The 17,168-nt window shown below is 41.0% G+C and overlaps 1 pseudogene; it reads right to left on the bottom strand.

Moving 5' to 3' along the window:
* Positions 1–12,247: 12,247 nt before the first annotated feature.
* LOC149816249 (serine/threonine-protein kinase BRI1-like 2 pseudogene) lies at positions 12,248–15,631 on the bottom strand (annotated as a pseudogene).
* Positions 15,632–17,168: the final 1,537 nt, after the last annotated feature.

The following is a 17,168-nucleotide window of genomic DNA, read 5'->3' as shown; positions in this document are numbered from 1 at the left end:
TATTTCACAAAAATACAAAAAAAAAATAGTTTTAAATATTTGATTTCTCGTAAAGCTTTAGGATTTTATTCCAAAAATACAAAAAAATAGAAAAATAACATAAAAACCAAAAAATCGAGAAAAGCCACAAAGAAAACGGATAATTTTGAAGCTTTTGAAACCATTTTTTTTGCCAAAAGGCTCATTTCTTAAAACCATCTTTTTAAAATTTTTAAAAGGGGAACCTCCTTTTTGAAAAAAGGAAACTTTCAAACGGCCCTCTCCTCTCTCCATCGCAGATATGCAAACGGCCTCTCCTTTTCTCCGCCCTCGATCTTCAACGAAACCACCTTCCGGATCCTTCCTCTTCCCTCAATAAGAAGAGGTGGAGGAGGAGGGGTCGGGGATCGAAAAAAATTCGGCCTCCATACCCCCTGCGCATTACTCTCGAGCCTCTCTCTCTCTCTCTCCTGAAGGAAACCCATCTTCTTTACATTATCCATTTTTCTCCGAAGTTCATCATCTGCAAGCATTCATGGAGTTTTCTCTGCTTTAAGCAATCTGAAGGAATAGATAGGATACCGGTGCTCTTTTCCTCCGAATTCCAATGACTCGAAAAGCCCTGTAGCAGAGCTAAGCAAAAGCAAACTCCCTCTCTTGATCGCCCGGAGAAGCCTGACCTGCGGTTCATCCCTCCTTCTTTCTTTCAAAACCCCTGCAAGCAAGGGTCCTGAAGATCAATCCAGCTGAAGCTAAAGCCTCTACACGGTGAACAATCTCCAAATTTTTCTAATCCCCTTTCCCAACAACTGAAGAAGATCCGATTGCAAGCAAGTAAGCTTCCCCTTTCTCTTTGATTTTCTCCAAAATTCTCTGGTTGTTTACTTTTTTTTTTTCTGAAAACTTCCATTAACGCACCATAGAGTGCTTCGGCTTGCTTGTAGCAACACCGACCTCTCTTGTGCAAGATCAAAGAGACCACCATGCTCTTACATCCTTTTGAATTTTTATTTATTTATTTCATATTCTGTTCCTATTTCTATCTCAACTCTTGTTTCCTTTCCAGTTGATTTGATCCTTGTTTTAATTCTTGTTGGGTTTTCTGTTCGCTTTAACTCATGTTTTATTTTTCTGTTCTCAATTTGTTTCTGATTTCAATTCACGTTTTGATGGTTTGCTATGTTGTAACCATTCTCTCGTATATTCATTACTTTTTTTTTTCTTCCCTCTCTTTTCTCTCTGCTTAAGCATATTTGAACATTTGCTTATATTATTACATTCGGTATTTCCCTTTCATCAGTATCATATCACTTGATTCACGTACATTTTATTTCATTCATTTTTTTTTAGATCATCTTACATTCTTCATTTAAATTCCAGCTTATGCTATGCCATCTCTATACATCCGATTCATTTGAATCCTTATAACCCAGCATCACTTTTTCTGTTTTAGTGTGATCCTCTGTTTTGAAATTTGATCCCATCGTGTCTACCCTGTATATTTACCATAAACATCACCCACCCTGTGCATCTGAGCTACTAATGGTCTCACAACAGGATGATAATCACAAGCTTTCACAATCACCTTACACAATGCATGCATTACTCTCGTTATATCTTTTGAAAGACCTGTTGTTGCAACAAAAGAAGGAGAGGTTCTACAACGGATTGGTACAGAACCGTGACCTCATATGGCAAAAACTCTCATATTCCTGCCCTAATTCCTACTGTATTTTACTTAACATTCGCTGCTGGATCATTTCATGGTGGTCACATATGTGTCCAGTTTTATCCAAGTATTCAGTCATTAACACATTTTTTGTGCAACTAACAAGTTATATCTTAAAATTCATGATATTTTCCTGAAACACTTGTGCGCACAAGATGGTGGAATTTATTCCATTTGGCTGTTGTTACAATCTGCACAGAGATCTCATCTGGCAAAGAGAATCCATACGTTGGAAGTGTTCAATCCACCAAGACATGTCAACAAATGTTAAATAAAAGATGTGAAGAGTCTGAATATATCGCTCCTCCTTTGGATGCCTCAGAGACTGCCTATAAGATTGTTGACTATCAAAAAAAAAAAATATTTAAACATTATTTTCCACAATGTTTTCTAAATCAGGCTTGATTTCGAAATCGTTGGGCAGCATGATTGTTTGTTATTACATAATTGTGATACCCCAGCGAGCAGGTATCAAAATTGAACAATATCATATACACTCTCAGCCATACATCACCTGTTGTAAACTGTAGCTACACTGAGATATATTTGCAGCAGGGCACTTGATGAGAATTTTTTTCAGGGGCCCTTTACAGGGTAAATTTTCTAATGCTCTATGTGTTTAATTCCTAGATGTGAAATTGCATTCTTGATCACTTTTTTTTTTTTCCTATTGTAAAGCCCTTTTTGCTTTGTTGTTCTGTGGAGTTGTCCCTATTGTCACTAGCTAGTCCTATGCTTGCTTTCATGAATTATTGATATATGGCTGCCAATTTTTTTTTTTATTCTGATCTTGCTAGACAAATTCTGGTCACAGTTTCAAAAAAAAAAAGAGAAACCTATTGTTCTTCACATTAGAAATATTGAGAATCTCATCTTTAGATCCCAAAAGGTCTACTCCTTATTCCAGAAAATGTTGAAGAAAGTCTCAATCTTGGCTCCAGAATGTTGGATCCTGGTAATGGTTACAGGGAAGCGGATGAGAAGTTATCTCTGTTGTTTCCTTACAACATTGAGATTAAGCTACCTGAAGATGAGACCCACTTAGTTAGCTGAAAAACTCAGCTCGAAGATGACAAGAAGATGGTCCAGTTTCAAGATAACAGGAATCACATTACAGAGGTTCTGGCATCAGATGATCTTGATTGTGACGATCTGGGTCCCATCTGCCTTGCAGAATATTTTATACTGTGCCATTACGATTATGATTGGTGGAGCAGGATTCGACGTGAACTTAGGCTTCTCCACAGCATCCCTTTTTCCTGCATATATCTCTACATCCAGCAGTTCTTGGTACTGCTATAATTTTTCATAAATCCACTGCAGTGCCAATGCACTATTATTAACAAATTTTTTTTTTTTTTTTAACCTTGGCAGTACCTGGCACTATTGTGCAGCACTGCTAAGGCATTGTTGTGATTTGTCTTTCAAAACCCCATCCCATATTGTTACCATTCCTGCTGCATCATCCATAAATCTCCTTCCCAAGCATCTCATTGCCTAAACTAATGAACTTTCATTTGTTCATTTCATTGCCCCCAATGCATGTTCCAGTATATGACAGTTTTGACTATGAACCAAAGTGCCCATTTGGTTGTTATGTCCATGATATAGGCAGCCAACACAGAATTTAGTTATGAATCAGAATTGCTCGCTAGGTCTGGCAACAATTGACCATATTTGATAGCTAATCCCTGCTCCTTGGTCTGGTACTGGAACCCTTCTCAATTACACTCGCTATACCTGTTACCATCAGTACATATCATCACCACTGCTATTGTTCCCAATAGCATACCTCTCTACCTGCATATTTGACTCAACATACACACTGTATGCATGTATACCAAGTGCTCTGTTCATACCTCCAGTGCTTCCAGCTTTATGTAATTACCCCACTGATGTCACTGTTTCAGTTGTGCTCACCAAGTTATGGTGAGATCTTCATCCAATCCCCTATCAACATACCATTTTTTTCAGCCCTTGCCTACACCTTTCAGCACTATATTTCCATGTAATCATCCACATCCTACATGTACCTTCCCCTTATTGTCATATTAATACATGTGCATTTCTCATTAGGTCTGAATTATGCCTTTAGATTCCTCCATATATATAAGCATTCTCATGTACATTCGGCATACTATTTTCCATTCATCTTGTGCTAACATTTGTTTTGCAGGAATTAGATAGAGATTGCTTTTTCCTTCTTAGCTCAGGAGTATGATTTCAATTGTAATAGCTAGGTATAAATGAGAAATTTTCATTTCCTGCTTTAGGTAGAATGAATGAGCATTGCAAAATATCATGAATTGTTTGTTCTCATGCATTTTCCTTTATTTTCTAAAATTCCCACAATGGTGAAACACGAATGGCATGTGCACCTTTTCATAAGAGGTAAGTTAATTCTAAGTTGATGATTTACACCAACGGCCATAGTCGGGATGTAAACAAAACTTAGTATTCTTATCTTTTATAAAATAACACTGAATCCGCACTGGATCCATTTTTAAAACTCATCATTTTTTTCTTTTTCTTCTTTTATCAGAATTTAACTTAAAATTAACTCAAAACATATACCAATGGCCATAGTCAGGGTATATTGAGAGTTAATTTCATTTTAAATTCTATAAAAGCACTAAAAATGTGTTTTATTCTTCTTTTGAATTTAAATATAGATTATCATATAATACATTCAATGACCATAGTCAAGGATGTATTATATTATCAATCTTATTTTGATTCATTTAAAGAATGAAATAGCTTTTCAAATTCTAATTTCAAAATTCTTCAAATTCATTCATCATATAGGATAGAATTGCATCATATTTTCAAAATTTTCTTTTCAAAATTCCAAGTAATCCCAAATATCTTTCTTCAGTCCATAGTTTAATTCATTCTTCTATCTTATTTCAAAGATTTAAATTCCAAAGATCAAGGTCCCATGTGACTTTGAAATTTCAAAATTCAATCTTTATATTGATTCATTCCAAGTTCAAGCTCCAAATTCAAAGTCCAAATTTGTCTTTGAAATTCATTTTCAAATTCTCAAATCAAAAATTCCAAGTTCAATTCAAAAATTCAGTTTCAAAGTTCAATTTAACTTTGAAGTTATCTTCTGATTTCAAAACTAAGTTCATCCCCTTATCTTCAATCAAGGTTTTGATTTGAACCTCAAGTTTAAAATTGGGTTTCTAAAACCCAGATCCATTTTAAAGGTCCTATTTGGACTTCTCAAAACCCAAATCCTAGTCTCACCTTGGATCCAGATTTTCAAGTATAAACTCTATTTCACTTTAGATCTCCAATCACAGATCCAAATTTCATTTAGGATCTACATCCTCATTTTACCATTAGATCTCAGATTCGGGTCCGGATTCCAATTCTTAGGATCCAGAACCCAATTCTACATCGAGTCTTAGACTTCAGATCCAATTCCTCTTTAGGATCCAGAGTCCAATTCTACATTGGATCTCAGACTTCATATCCAAATCCACCTTAGGATCCAAAACCAATTCTACTTTGGATCTCAGATTGCATATCCAAATTCCATTTAGGAGCCAGAACCCCATTCTACTTTGGATCTCAGACTTTAGATCCAATTCCATTTAAGATCCAAAATCCAGACTTTTACCTTGGATCTCAGATTCAGATCCAAAATCCATTCTAGGATCCAGAATCCAATTCTACTTTGGATCTCAGACTTCAGATCCAATTCCATTTAGGATCCAGAGTCCAACCCTATCTTGGATCTCAGATCCAAATACCATCTTGGATTCCAAATCTTGAATCCAATTTCATTCAAAATTCCAAATCCAAATCCCACTTTAAATTTCAAAACCAATTCCATTTCATTCCAGATTTCAAATCAAGTTCTCATCTTAAATTCAAAACTCAAACTCTGTTCAGAATCCGGATCTTGGATTCGGATTTCATCTTGAAAATTCCAACTTTTGCCAATCCCATCTCTCAATTCCTTTAGATTTCCCACATTTCCTTCTAAAATCAAAAACTTCAAAATTGGAATTCAATTCCATTCCAAATATTCATCCAAGTTCAAACTCTTAAAATTAAAAAGTCTATTTGTGACTTTTTCCTTCTCTTTTTATCTCAAAACTTCAAAATTAATTTCCAAATTCCAGATTTATCTTCCCAAGCTCTTGATTATTCTAAAAACTTAGAACTTTAATCTTAAGTTCTAAGTTAGGAATCATTTCTTCACTTTATCAATTTCACTTGGAAATTCTTCAAAATATTTTCAAAAAGAGCATACATCTTTGCATTTTGCACAAACATGATTCATTGTGCATTTAGACTTAGGATAAATACTTAGATAATTTCTTAGCAAAGCAAAAGGCATTAATTCGACCCTTGGTTCGATTACCCCTGGTAAAGGCGCCAGGAACGGTCGAACCTCGTACCGACGAGCGGATCCCGTCTCCCAGTTTTCCCGCAAATATTTTAAAAACGGAGGCGAGTTATTTCAAAAATTTTCAAACTTAAGGTCAAGTGAGACCCGCAAAATAATTTCTCTTCTCTCTTTCTTTCTTTTCTCTTCTCTTTTCTCTTTCCGTCTTTTATCTTTCTCCCTTCAAAAAGGAGGAAAATAAGAGGTAGGAAAGGAAAAAGAGTAAGAAGAGAGAGAATATTACGAGAGGAAAAATTTTGCGATGACCACAGAACCTTCTCTCATTAAAAGGTTCTAGCTCAATAGTTTGCGTTATGCATTTTTGGTAGTCTCAAAATCCGCACATACGTCATGCAGACCTTCTTTAACTGAAAGCCTATGAACCTTTAGAAATATATTACGACCTTCGCAAATTTATTTCAACCTTTGCGAAGATACCCTGTGAACCTATCTTAAGTAAATAATCCTGAAGGAGGTTTGTATATGTATGTTGATATTCACAGTCACCTGTTGTGAATGTCCCCCATACTACAAGAAAAATGTTATTTATCGACAAAAATTTGTGACAAAAATAATCCCTCGCAAAGTTGCGATGGATTAGCGAGAGAAAACTATATGTCCCTAAATTTGGAATTAGCGACAAAAAAATTCCATCACAAATTTGCGATGGATTAACGATGAAAAATTTCATCTCACACTCCATCACAACTTTGCGACACCATTTTCTGTCGCTACTCTGTCGTGAATTTGCAACAACGTTTTTGATGGAATTTTGCCATCGCTAAATTTCCCGTAAAACCCTAATGCGATCACCCTTTCTTTTCCATTTCTGTTTCATTCATTGCACACCCTCGCCCTTTCTCTCGCCCCGTTGCTCGCCCTCCCTTCTCCCCCTTCTGACGACTGCCTCCCTCTCCAGCAGTTTCGTCGACACCACCTCGTTGGTCATTCGACCTTTCTCTCGCCCTCTCTTGTTTGTCTCCTCTCTCCTTTCCTCTTGCTTGTCTGCTGAAGCCGACGACCTCCTCCCTCAGGTACATCTCCTCGCTTTCCTTCTTCTTTCCCCTCATCTCTCTCTCTCTCTCTCTCTCTCTCTCTCTCTCAGCGGGCCGACGGAAGGGGTCGGGACCCCCCCCCCCCCCCCACCCCCCACTTTCCTTCTGTTTTGGAGATTCTGGCAGGGGGCTTTGGCCCCTTTTTTATTTTTCAGAATTCGGCAGGGGCCAATGGCCCCTACACCGATTTTCTTTTAAAGTCGGTAGGGGCCATTGGCCCTTGCTTCGATTCTTTCAAGGATGACAGGTCCATTGGCCCCTGCCTCCTCCTTTTCAAGAGCCACAGGGGCCTTTGGCCAGTACCCCTCCCTCCCTTTGGCCCGTACCCCTCCCCCCCTCTTTTTATTTCCGGCAGGGGCTGATGCCCCTACCCCTCTTTTATTTTTGGCAGGGGCCGATGCCCTTGCCCCTCTCTTGCCCTTTCTCACCTTGCTAGCTCGATTTAACCCCAACTTCTGCCTCCTCATTTCAACGGGAGGGGTGTCGCCCCTCCCTGCTCGCTCGCTCTCTGTCCTCTCTTTTCGACACGGGAGAGGGTGGCCCTCCCTGCGCTCTCTCTCTCTGTTCTGATGGGGTCGGGTTTGACCAGGTAGCAGAGCCCACCTCCCTCTCGGTCGAGGTTGGGGACAGACTCAGCATGACAACTGAGCCTACCCCTCTCCCTGCTTCCTCTTTTCAAAGAAGATGGTAGAGCGATATGGTGATGACTCCACTCAACATCCGCCTTTTGATCCTGCAGAATAGGTGATTGCTACCGGTGAACCAAAAATGGTCACGTGTTTGGGTTTGAGAGTAATATGAACATCACACCAGTCGTTGCCTTCTCCAGTGAGGGCTCTCAGAGTTCTCCTGCCAGCATCCACTCCAAGCGTCCATTTGACCCGGCTAATTCTTGGGATGGTGTCCGCCAGCTTGTTAAGGACACAGTGTGTGACTATTTACATTAAGCAATTTTCGACGTTGTTCGTAATGAGTTGTGCAGCTTTTTTCAGGACAGAGGAACTTCGTCTGCAAGTGTCTGTCAGGTATGAAAGTTTCATGTCATCTGTTTCATGTCGTTAGATTTCAAGCTAGTATATACATGATTTCATCACATGTGAGCATAATTTCATCACTATAAAAGTTTTTGACTGCCTTATAATACATATATGCATGATTGAATCACTATGAAAGTTTTTTGACAACATTAGAACACATATAAGTATGATTGAAGCACTAAGAGAGTTTTTTGACAATATTAGAACACATATAAGCATGATTTCATCACTATGAAAGTTTTTTACTGCCTTATAACATATATATGCATGATTGAATCACTATAAAAGTTTTTTGACAACATTAGAACACATATAAGCATGATTCTATCACTATGAAACTTTTTTTATTGCCTTATAACACATATATGCATGATTGAATCACTATGAAAGTTTTTTGACAACCTTAGAACACATATATATGCATGATTGAATTACTATGAAAGTTTTTTGACAACCTTAGAATACATATATAAGCATGATTTCATCACTATGAAATTGTTTGACTGCTTTAGAACACATATATGCATGCTTGAATCACTATGTAAGTTTTTTGACAACCTTAGAACACATATATGCATAATTGAATCACTATGAGAGTTTTTTGACAACATTAAAACACATATAAGCATGATTGTGATACAGAAGATATTTATTTAACAACCTTATAACACATATATGCATGCTTGAATCACTATGATATTTTTTTGACAACCTTAGAACACATATCTGCATGATTGAATCACTATGAATTTTTTTCTGTCAGCCTTAGAACACATATCTGAATTCTCTTAATGTCCTTCACTTTATTGTTAGCTAGTCTATGTGTAATTCCTTCATGTTACTTTGATTGCCTTAGATTAGGTGCATTGCATATAGTTTATTTCATTATATTTTGTTTATCAATACTAACCCTTCTTTTCTCTTGTAGGATGCTAGAGATAATCAATGTAGAGGAGCTAATGGAGGCATGGATGAAGGGGCAGATCGAGACAATGAAGAAGAAGATGCTCAGAATCTTGGCGATGATTAGATTCATGTGTTGAATTTGTTGTACCTTCTTGTTGTTTCAAAAAAAAACTCTTTGTAAATGTTTACTTGTAAATAATTTGAACATGGTGAGGATTATAGTGGATTGATAAATTTTTTCACCTTCTATCTTGTGTTAAATTTGTTTCAACTGCTTTGTATATGTATTTTTTATGTGTACTTTGTTTTTTATACACATGATATATAAATTGTATAACGAGAAAATTTTTCTCGATATTTATATTTCAAACATTTTTAAAATTTTTTTTTATTTAATTTTTTTTTTATTTTTTGCAATGGATTAGAGACGAATATTATCCATCGCTAATTAGTATCGGTCTCTAATTTAACGACGGATTAGGGACAAATATTTATCTATCGAAAAACTGAACTGGCCGATGTTTTGCGATGGATTGTAATCCATCGTAATTCCATAGCTACAATAGCGACGAAATTAGTGATGGATATGTATCTGTTGTAAAACTAAATCTTTGCGAATTAACGATGGCCTTGCGATGAATCATGACATTCGTTAATTCATCACAAATTAGCAATGGAAGTAGCGATAAATATTTTTCATCTCTAATTAGCGATTAGGAAATTGTGATGAAAGTTATCCATCGCTAATCTGTCGCTAACCCGTCGTTAAACTGTTCAGCAACAGATTTATGATAGATTATGACCATCGTTAATCCACAAATTTCTTGTAGTGTGATGTTCTCACTTTGATTCGCCCTCTGCAAATACAGTATGACTTTCGCAAATATAGTACGACCTTCACGAATAAAACCTACGAACCTTCTTTATATAAATACTCACGTTTGTCCCTAAATGACTATTGGCATTCAGAAATCTCTATTGTGAATGTCTGTACCTTCACATTCTTACTAATTCATATATAAAGTCATTGCAGTTCTTTTTTTTTATTTTTTTTGTCTGTTCCTTGTTAGAACCCTAACCTTTTCCTTCTCTTTTTTATGATAATTCTTGTGAAATCATCTTACAACATTTCAACAAGGTTGTAACATCATTTTGGTTAACTTTCTTTTATGTCGAAAAGTGAGTTCTATATGCAAGAAAACAATATATATATATATATATATATGTATATATATATATTATTTTATTATATTCTTAAGTTAGTTTTTTGTATATATATATATATATATATATATATATATATATATATATATATATATATATATATATATATATATATATATATATATATATATATATATATATGCTTAATATGGCCTTGTAGTATTTATACTTGGTTGTTGCCGTGGATGATTTATATATGTTCTTTTGTATTTTATTTAATATTTAACACTAATTTTTTTTGTTTAGGGTTTACTATATATGTTTAAGGTTTTTAAATATATATATATATATTTATTTATTTATTTATTTATTTATTTATTAGTGTTATAAATTATTTATGTTTGTTTTCATGCCTTTTATTTAACATTTTGATGGTTTTGTCTTAGAGTAATAGGGTTAGGGTTGATTGCACACAAGAATTCAATTAGTGTCGGGGTATCTTCACAAAGGTTTGCTTCATGACGGTTCACAGGCTTTCAATTTGAGACTGCTGTAAATGCATGAGATGGAAAGTTGGTCAATTTCGCAAATGTATTTATGCTAAATTCATGAGGTCTGCAAAATAATTATGCAAATTTTTTTTATTGAAAGATTGCGAACTTCCTACAACATACCTATATATATTGCACACACATCATTAGGTTAGCATGTGCAAAAAAAAAAAATATCCTAAAAAAGACAGAAATAAGATATTTAAGATATGTAAAAGATTTTGTCAAATTGGTCGGCATTTTGAAAAGCAGGATGGTACAATCATTTTCTCTATTTAAAATAAACTTTGATTAGGAGTGTCAGCAGGTCAGATTTAGTTGGGACACAGGTAGGTCCAAGCCTAAATCAGACTTTGAAGTGCTGGTACCAGATTCAGAACCTAGTTCCATTAGGTCTACCATAAAAGAAACCATACCCAGTCTCATAAGTATTATACAAATCAGACCAAATAAAATAATATTTTGTTTACATTAAAAAATCATGGATCATAATATAAACTCTGGACGAACCTGGGTCTGGTATGAAATTTAACAAACCAGACCTGGCTCTATATACTAATTAAACCATTCAAGTCTGACCTGGATTCTAAGCAGACCTCCTTCTTTATTACCAAACCCTAACACTATAGTATTTGGTAAGGGTCAGGTCTGAGTGAAACCCAACCCATTGGCACCCCTATGATGGTGATATTTCACAGCCCATCCGGGTGGATCAAGGGCCCAATGCCAAATCCCTTATTCAAAAGAATTCCTAGGGATTTGGAGTTCCATGCTAAACACTTTCTTTTCGTTTATTACGGGAAGAAACCGCAGCCGGGCACGAAGAGATAGTCACCCTCCCGTCAGCATATAACTCCGAAGCTAAGACCCTTGCCCGCAGGGTCCATGCAAAACACTTGAAAGTCACCACCATCAGTGGTGATTTTTAATATCACTTCACCCAAAACCGTGCCACCCCTCGTATTTCCATCCCATCTTGTGCTTGAATAGTGCATCTGGTTAAAGTATAAGAATCTATTTGGTTAGACATTGTTTAAAGATCAAGGGTACCATCAATCACTACCTTTCTGGCCGTTTGATAGGGAACAAAGCAGGAACCTCGAAAAATGGGAATTGATGCGAGGCCTTTTTTTCTAAACTTTTATCCCATCGGCACACGTTTCACACCCCCATCAAAAAAAGACATGGCCCAACATACTTAAGAACATATTTGGTGATCAGCAATAACATAACAAGGGAAACTACTTATCCACTAGCAAGAAACCATCATCTTGTACAGAGCAATGTAATAAGAAAATAAAGCAGAGTGAAACAGCATTACCCATATTTACATCTCTCTCTAATGCACATTAAAAGAAGAAAGACCAACAAAGAAAAGGGAAAGAAAAGCAATGTAGAAGTAAAAATAGACGGAGCCAATCTCCTCAAGTCTGCACCTCATCCTGGGCATCAACAGATAGCTCCCTCAGCATGACGACCACCTCCAGCATGTTAGGCCTTCTCGATGGGAAATCCTCCACGCACTTCAAGCTTATCTCCAGGAACCTCAGCAGCTCCCTGTGGTGATCCTCCCCCACCAGCTCCTGATCCACCACCTCCATCTCCTTCCCCTCCCTCCTCATCCCCTTCACCCATCCCACCAAGTTCGAGTCCCCGAACTCCTTATCAGTTGGCCTTCTTCCGGTGACGATCTCCAGCATTACCACCCCGAAAGAGTACACGTCCCCCTTCGCCGTGCATCGGAAGCTCTGGTAGTACTCTGGTGGGACGTACCCGGGTGTGCCGGCGAGCGTGCTCACGCTGAGGTGCGTGTCGAGCGCGCTTATGAGCCGCGCCATGCCGAAGTCCGAGACCCTCGCCTCCATGCCGGCGCCGAGCAGCACGTTGCTGGACTTCATGTCCCTGTGAATGATGTGGGGGATGCAATTGTGGTGGAGGAAGGCGAGTCCCTTAGCAGCTCCCTTGGCGATCTTCTTCCTCATGCCCCACAACAGGAACCGCTTCTTGCAACCGTTGTCCTCGTTCACGGCAGCGTAGCTCCCGTGAAGCATGTCCTCTAGGCTGCCGAATTCCATATACTCGTATACTAGAAGCCTTTCTTCGCCGATCTTGCAGTAGCCCAAGAGGGGGACGAGATTCTGGTGTTTGATCTTGCCCAAGGTTTCCATCTCGGCCATGAACTCGCGGTCTCCCTGGCAGCTCAACCTGATGAGCTTCTTGATGGCGACGCGGGAGCCGTCGCGGAGGGTGGCCTGGAACACATCTCCGAACCCGCCGGTGCCGATGAGGCTGCCGGCTGAGAAGCCGTTGGTGGCCTCCAGGAGCTGCGAGAAGGTGAGCTTCCTCAGCGGGCGCTGGAACGTGGCGACGTTGATGCTCAGCGGCTCCTTCTCCTTACCCAGCTTCCAGGTCGCCGGGAACGACGCCTGCAGGCTGGTGAGGATCGCCGCATTGTCACGCTTGGCCTGCCGGGCCCGGGCAGCTATGGCCCACACGACCAGCACACAGACGGAGGCTAATGAGACCAGGATGCCCAGCACCACACTGTTGGCCCAGGGCCCTGCTGGACCGTGCCAGGTTCCAGCTGGGCTCTCTGTGAGGCTAGGCTGGCATGGTGGCAGCGGCACACCGCATAGGCCTGGGTTGTTGGCATACTGTGATGCTAGGAATGTTGTGAGCTGGCCAAGGGCAGGGATCTGGCCGGTGAGCGCATTGTCGGAGAAGTCGACCTTGGCCAGGAAGGTGAGGTTGGAGAAGGAGTCCGGGATGCGGCCCTGCAGCCGGTTGTGTGCAACGTAGAAGATACCGAGGTTGTGGAGGTCGCCTATCGATGCTGGGATCTCGCCGCTGAGCTTGTTGTGCGTGAGGTCGAGGACTTGGAGCACGGACATCCGGCCAAATTCTGGTGGAATCCGGCCCTGGAGGTCGTTGTAGGACAGGTCCAGGTACTTCAGGGTATGGTAGTGTGGCCAGTCATTGAGGGGAGCGCCTGAGTACAGCCGCACGAAGTCACAAGTCTTGAGCGTCAGCAACTGGAGCAACCGCTCCGGCCGGATCCCGGCGAACTCCAGCAGCCCGCCAGCGCCCTTGCAGGAGTTGCCGACATTGTGGACAAAGACGAGCGGGTTGCCGGAGAGGATGCCCCTCAGTGCATCGGTGCCTGGCTGCCGACCGAGATACGGTGGAATCTTGCCGGAGAGACTGTTGCTGTTCAAGTCCAGCCAAACCAGGCTGCTGCAGTTTCCGAGCTCCGGAGGGATCGTGCCAGACAGGCTATTGTTCCCCAATTGCAGCACCGCGAGACGCTGAAGCCTGCCGAAATCCGGCGGGATCCCACCGGAGATCCGGTTGCTCGTGAGGGAGATCCACTCGAGGTTGGTGCATTCAAAGATCTCGGCCAGGATCTCGCCGCTGAGGAAATTGTTGTTGAGGACGAGATTCTTCAGGTTCCGGCACCCGCCGATCTCCGGTGGGATCGGTCCATCCAGTCCGTTGAACCATGCCATAAGGTGTTCGAGATCGCCGAGCCGCCCGAGCTCGGCAGGAATCCGTCCGGTGAGGTAGTTTATACTCAATTCGATAGTCTTCAGGCGCCGGCAAAGCGACAAATTCGCCGGAATCCCTCCCGTGAGAAGGTTATCTGGCGCCCGCAGCTCCTCCAACGCCGACCCGTCCGTACACAAATCCGGCGGGACGTTGCCGGAGAGCTTGTTGGAGCCGAAGTCGAGGACCCTGAGGGTTTTGGGAATTATGTTAGGCATAGGGCCCGTGATGAAATTATTTCTAGCGACGAGGGTGTCGAGAGAAACCAAATTCTCCAGGAGGGCGTTCGGGAAATTTCCGGAGAGGTTGCAGTTGGAAACGTCGACGTCCCGGAGGGAGACGCAGTTGGCGAGCGAACCCGGGATCGAGCACGAGAGGTTGGCGTTGAAGGCTAGCCTGAGCTCGAGGAGGGCCGCGCAGGATCGACCCAGCTCGGGAGGGACGCACCCGGAGAAGGAGTTGCTGGAGAGGTCCAGCCTCTCCAGAGCCGTCAGATTGCCCAGCCAGGCGGGTATCTGTCCTCCCAAGCCGTTGGATGAAAGGTTGAGCGCTCTCAGAGTCACGCAACCCGATAGCGAGGACGGGATGGATCCCGTGAGGTGGTTTCCGGAGAGGTCCAAAACCAAAAGAATGTCGCAAGAGCCGCTTATTTGAAAGACGTCACCGGAAAGGTTGTTGAAAGAAAAATCGAGGAATTGGAGGGCGGGTGAGAAAATAGTTCGGGGTAGAGGCCCCGAGAGGTTGTTGTGAGAGAGGTTCAGCGAGATGAGATTGGGGCACTGTTTGGGAAGAAGGAACTCGTCGGGGAGCGAGCCGTAGACGTCGTTGAAGGAGAGGTCTAGGCGTTGGAGAGAAGGAGGGAGTTGGGGGAGAGACGAGGAGGCGTTGAGGGAGAGGGAGTTGAGGGAGAGGTTGAGGGAGACGAGGGCGATGAGGGAGAAGAGAGTGTGGAAGGAAAGGTCGCCGACGAGGTTTGAGCGGCTGAGGTCCAGGGCGGTGACTCTGCGGAGGGTGGTCGTGGTACTGCTGCAGGTGACGCCGCGCCAGCTGCATGGGTAACCAGGGTCGAGCCTCCACCCGCGCAGAGCGCCGTTGGGGTCCTGCTTTATGGCGCTCTTGAAGAGGAGGAGTGACTCCGCGTCGGTTCTGGAGCTGGGGAAGTCCTGCTCCCTCTGCGGCTCTAAAGGGGACGACGAAGAGAAGGCTGCCCAGACTAGGGAGACGAGAGCCATCAGAAAGTAGACTTTTATAGAGAAAAGAGCCATTCTCTGAGAGAGAGAGAGAGAGAGATTAATAGAGAAGAGTGGCAGAGAAGAGAAGCCCTTTATTTATTGAGAGAGAGAGAGAAGAGTGGTAGCCGGATAAAGGAGAATCTGCACTCGTGCTAACGCATATTTCTGTGTTGGAGAGGGAGAGTGAGTATAATCGGATTAAGAGGGGAGATTGAAGAGTCGCAGAGAAGAGCCTTGATCCATCGATCGATCGAGAGAGAGTATAATCGGATTAAGAGGGAAGAGTAAAGAGTCTCAGAGAAGTGCCCTTTACTTATAGAGAATGAGAAATGGAGAGATCGAGGCTGGATCAGGTGCAATTGCACATTTTTGATGTTCTGCTGCACCTGATCACCTCAATCTTTCCCATACAACTTGTCAGCTATGAGAGCCAACAGGTTGCTCATGTTCAGCAGCACATTTAAAATGTACAATGTGATTGCACCTTATATTTTTTTCAAAGAGAAGGAAAGAAAAAGAACCCATCAATACCATCATAGGAATGAGGAAGATACGAGGGACTAGAACGAAGAGAGAAAATCATGTATAGGAAAGCATATAGCACCCTCTCACCAAGACCGTGACAATATGGTTGACTTGGTTATAAAACAGGAAATTAAATGGGTTGTGGCATTTGTTAAATGAAGTAGGTTTAAAAGGCAAAGGCCAACAATGCCCATAATTGTGACAAAAACTTGCACGCTCTCAATCTTTCAGTGGAAGAGCAAATCTCCAATAGGGTGATTCACAGATGTGGTTTCAAGTTTTTGCAATAATTATTGCAGTCACCTGTATTATCATGATCGCTTTGGTAAGATTTAGGCGATCCTCAATAACTATCCACTACCAGCATTCTCATAAGGGGTGTCGACGGGTCGGGTTTGATTTGGACCCAGGTGGTTGGATCAGATTTTCGAGTATGACATCATGTCTGGACTAAAGTCTAATCAGGTCTAATATAAGAAAAATCATATCCGGACCCCATAAGAATTACATGAACCAAACCCATTAAAACCATATTTTTTTATCATTTTTACATAAAAAAATTGCGGGTCTTAATCGAAACTCAGGTTGGGTCTGGGTCTGGGTCTGGTATAAAATTTTACAAACTATACCCGGGTCCATGTATTATCCAACCTTTGGAACCGGACCCGGGTCTTCTTATTTATCACCACACCCAGACTCTATAGTTTTTGGTTCGGGTCGGGTCCAGGTAAACTAGGCCCGTTGACACCAGCCCATATATAATTCTATGCGGTCTGGATTTTCATGAGCAAATTTGGATCAAATTACGAAGAACTGGCAAGCTTAATAATACAAAAAAAGATTTGTTGTGTTATACGTCCAACTATACAGTAAATAAAAACATGTATTTGTAATAATAACTGCTATGCAACTACCATTCTCTTTGATTATCCAGCTCTCTCTCTCTCTCTCTCTATATATATATATATATATATATATATATATATATATATATAGTGGTAGCTGTTAAATCCATAGATGCTTAAAAGTTACACGTGTCGCTGAG

Source organism: Nuphar pumila, chromosome 14 (assembly GCF_984573655.1).
Source record: "Nuphar pumila chromosome 14, dmNupPumi1.hap1.1, whole genome shotgun sequence".
NCBI lineage: Eukaryota > Viridiplantae > Streptophyta > Magnoliopsida > Nymphaeales > Nymphaeaceae > Nuphar > Nuphar pumila.
This window is presented reverse-complemented; position numbering and strand designations above follow the sequence as displayed.